This window comes from Nannospalax galili, unplaced genomic scaffold (genome assembly GCF_000622305.1).
Source record: "Nannospalax galili isolate Female #2095 unplaced genomic scaffold, S.galili_v1.0 scaffold1314, whole genome shotgun sequence".
Lineage (NCBI taxonomy): Eukaryota > Metazoa > Chordata > Mammalia > Rodentia > Spalacidae > Nannospalax > Nannospalax galili.
This window is the reverse complement of record NW_008333976.1, coordinates 823,909-827,500: the sequence shown is the minus strand read 5'-3', so window position 1 is coordinate 827,500 and position 3,592 is coordinate 823,909. Positions and strand designations below refer to the sequence as shown.

At 49.1% G+C, this 3,592-nt stretch overlaps 1 long non-coding RNA gene across 1 annotated transcript in view; it reads right to left on the bottom strand.

The window, feature by feature from the left end:
• Nucleotides 1-2,273: 2,273 nt before the first annotated feature.
• The window catches only part of LOC103730652, a 9,201-nt gene continuing 7,882 nt past the window's right edge, over nucleotides 2,274-3,592 (bottom strand). The window contains exon 3 of the long non-coding RNA XR_607106.1: nucleotides 2,274-2,832. This is a non-coding gene — a long non-coding RNA (uncharacterized LOC103730652). The remainder of the gene's footprint in view (nucleotides 2,833-3,592) is intronic.

Below are 3,592 nucleotides of genomic sequence, written 5' to 3'. Positions count from 1 at the left end.
AGCTGGATGGAGCTGGGAGCAGAGGGAGGGTATGGCCCTACTTGAAAGGTGATGGTTATTTTTCTCCCCTGCCAAGGGAATGGCTGTCCATGAAGTATTTGCTGAAGGAGAGTGCCCCTCAGACCCCCTCCCTGTCCTGTGAGAGAGCTGCCCTCTGCCTGACTCTGGAAATCCCCTAGATTGTTCGAACCCTTTCCTGGTACATCGTTTATGGTTTCTATGGAAATGGTCCAGGGCGGAAGAGGAAGAATATTCTGCCCCAGGAAAGCTAGCCAATGGCTGTATAGCTTAAGGTTCTGGAAATCAGCCCTAGATTGTTCAAACCTTTTCCTGGTACATCTGTTTATGGTTTCTATAGACATCCCCCGCTCTGTGGTTTTTGTGCTTAAAAACCCTGCATTTCCATGGCTCTGGGTCACAGTGCAGCTCCCGAGCCTGCCTGCGATCCCAGTCCGGTTGGTCAGTTTCAACAAAGCAGTTAAGTTCTCCTGAGTCTCAGTGTCCAAGTGGTCAATTCAGGAAATTTTTCAGACCCTGAACATTGCCATGCAAGGATGAGGACCTGAGTTCGAGCCCTAGCACCCATGTAAAAAGCCAGGCATGGTGGCTTGTACTTATAATCTAAGACCTGGGGAGGTGGAGACAGGTGGATCTCTGGGGTTCACTGGCCAACCAGCTAAGCTGAATCAGTAAACTTGAAAGACTCTCAAAAAGTTAGGTGAGCCAGGCTTGGTGGCACACACCTTTAATCCCAGCACTTGGGAGGCAGAGGCAGGCGAATCTCTGTGAGTTTGAGGCCAGCCTGGTCTACATAGAGGGTTCCAGGCCAGCCAGGGCTACATAGTGAGGCCCTGTCTCCAAAATCAAAAACAACATGGAAAGTGACAGAGGAAGACCTGGAGGCTGGCACACACACAAAGACAGGATTGAGGATTGTCTGTCCTAGTGTATCGCTTGACAGTGGAAGCTTGGTGCAGTGGGTCCCAAAGGAATGCTCCTGCATGCTTAAGGACAAAGGGTCCTTCTAGATCCCCTGAGGAAAGGGTTGGGAAGTGACAGACCTCTTCCTGTGAATCCTGAATGGCAGGCAGTCTCAGGTGTGTGGGGGGTGGGGGATTAAGAGGGCAAGCTCACCAAGAGGCTGAGCTCATCAGGCGTGGTGGTACGTACCTTTAATCCCAGCACTTGGGACACAGAAGTTAAGTGGATCTCTGTGAGATTTGAGGCCAGCCTGGTCTACATAGCAAGTTCCAGGTCAGCTGGGGCTACCGGGAGACTCTGTCTTAAAAAAAATAAATCAAAGAGGCTGAGCTCTGGAAATTCAAGGGTGGCGGGAGTCAGCAGAGGTCAGCCTGCAGCTGGACACCCAGCCAACGCCCTCTCTTGTCAGATGAGTCTTCTCCTGGGACCTGGGTCCCTCCTCAGCACCCTCCATGGACCTCATGAAACTGTGTGGGTCCAAAGATTGAAATTTCTAGATTAGGCCCTTCATTAACCATGGCTGGGCAGGGTGGTGGGCAGGGACAAGGTCTCCCGCAGCATCTTCATTTCCCCCTCCCCACACCATAAATCCACCCCAAGCCTGTGACATTTGCAGAGCGTATTTCCATGGGTCTCTATAATCCCTTCAGAATATTAAGGCTGCATTACTTTATCTTTGGCTACATTAACTTCAATTTTCCTTATGAGTAAGTATTTGGCTAAAAATTAATACAGTGAAGTTGAGAAGAATCTTACGATAGGAAAAAGACTAATTTCATCTTGGGCTGCTCGGATCCCGGAGTACACCGGGGTTAATGTAATTAACTTACAATTTGAGCCCGGGTTGTGTACATACACCGAATCTCCCCGCTGGAAACGAGATTAGATTTTATTACTCTATATATCCTGGTTATCTGCACCGAGCCTTCAATATTACTTCCCACGATGACTTTGAGGCTCCACTCCGCAGTGAAAACGCAGAACCAGCTGGTCCTGAGCCCGTGCCGTTTATTTAAGGATTTAATTAAATGCTGTAAATGGAGAGCTTCCCTGAATTAACATTTTAAATGTGACTTATTGCAGGTTTAATATTCTCTTAATGCTAGCCTGGGAAACTCCATCTCCAAGTTGTTGACGTTCAAATTGAATTCATTTGGGTGGCTCCAGGGGGACCCATTAATTAATCTAAACAACTAATGGGGATTGGTTCTGACTTTTGATGAAGATTATTTACTGAGACAATTTGCAATGAATAAAAGTCACAGTAGGCAAATGCTTAATTGAATTCAAAAAAGTCTCATTGTGTTTAATATCAGGGATGCGGTCTTGTGAGTAAGCTTTGAAATGGGGGAGCGAGGCGGATTGCTTCAATCTCCTTAGCCAGGCGCTAATAACAGAGGGAATGGGTAATTACATCTGCCTGGGTAATTTGCTCCCCTCGAAGGACAACAGGTCTGGCTGGCTAATCACTTCCTGGGAAAGAAATGTCTGAAGGCACACATTTACCCTTGGATGTTGGCCGGAGGTCACGCCCTGGTCCCAAAGCAAGGTGACCAATCAGCTCTGGGTCACAGAAAGGCCTGCTGTCACCCCTCACCCATGGTATCTGCCCACCTGAAGAAGTTCCTCTCCCCCACCCTACACCCCAAAGACTTCCCTGAGGCTATGTTGGCAGACTTTGGGAGAGGGAGGAGTCTCTGATGACGGTCCACTTGGATTCATCCCGGATGAACTCTCCTGTCCCTCTGTTTTCTCATTTCATCTTCTGGGTCAGCAGCCTGGGTCAGAGTTCTGCTTGAAGAAACGTGAAAGGTTCTAGAAGCAGGCATATCCAATCTGTAGCCTGGATAACTGTGAAGATAGCCCAACAGGAAACTGGCACTTGGTAGGTGACAACATCGTTTTGCAATGTTAAAAGGTCAGACACACCTGACGGAGCGCGAAAGCTGTTTGCAGAATCAGGTGGGGTTTACCTTCTGTCCCCTGCAGCCCACCCTCTATGGTACCCTGGCTTCTGAGCCCTGTCCCTCCTCCAGGTCCAGGGCAGACTCTGCTGAGTGCAGCCTCCTTGGGCTGAGATTCCCTGTGCCCCTCCATCTAGGTTTCTCAAAGTGTGGTTGTAGCTAGTTGCTAGTGATTTCCCACCCTGAGGTAAAGCTGGGCGGGTCTGTGTGGGGTGACAGATTGCCCATTGTTGACTGTGAAATAAGGCTTAGGGTCTGTCCTAGCTTGCTTTCTGTGGCTGTGATAAACACCGTGACCAAGAGCAACTTGCAGAGGAACGGCTTTATGTGGCTTACACGTTCAGGTCACTGTCCATCACTGAGGGAAGTCAGGCAGGAGCAGCAAGAGCTGAAGCAGAGACCATGGAGGAACTCTGCTTACTGACTTGCTCCCACTGGCTTGCCTAGCTTTCTTACAGAGCCCAGGCCACCTGCCTAGGGATGGCACCACCCACAGCAAACCAGGCTCTCCTACATCAATGTATAATTAAGAAAATACCTCACAGATATGGCCATGGGTCAATCTGATTCTGGAAATTCTTCAGTTGAGGTCCCCTCTCCCCAGGGGACTCTAGGTTTGTGTCAGGTTGACAGTTGAAGCTAACTAT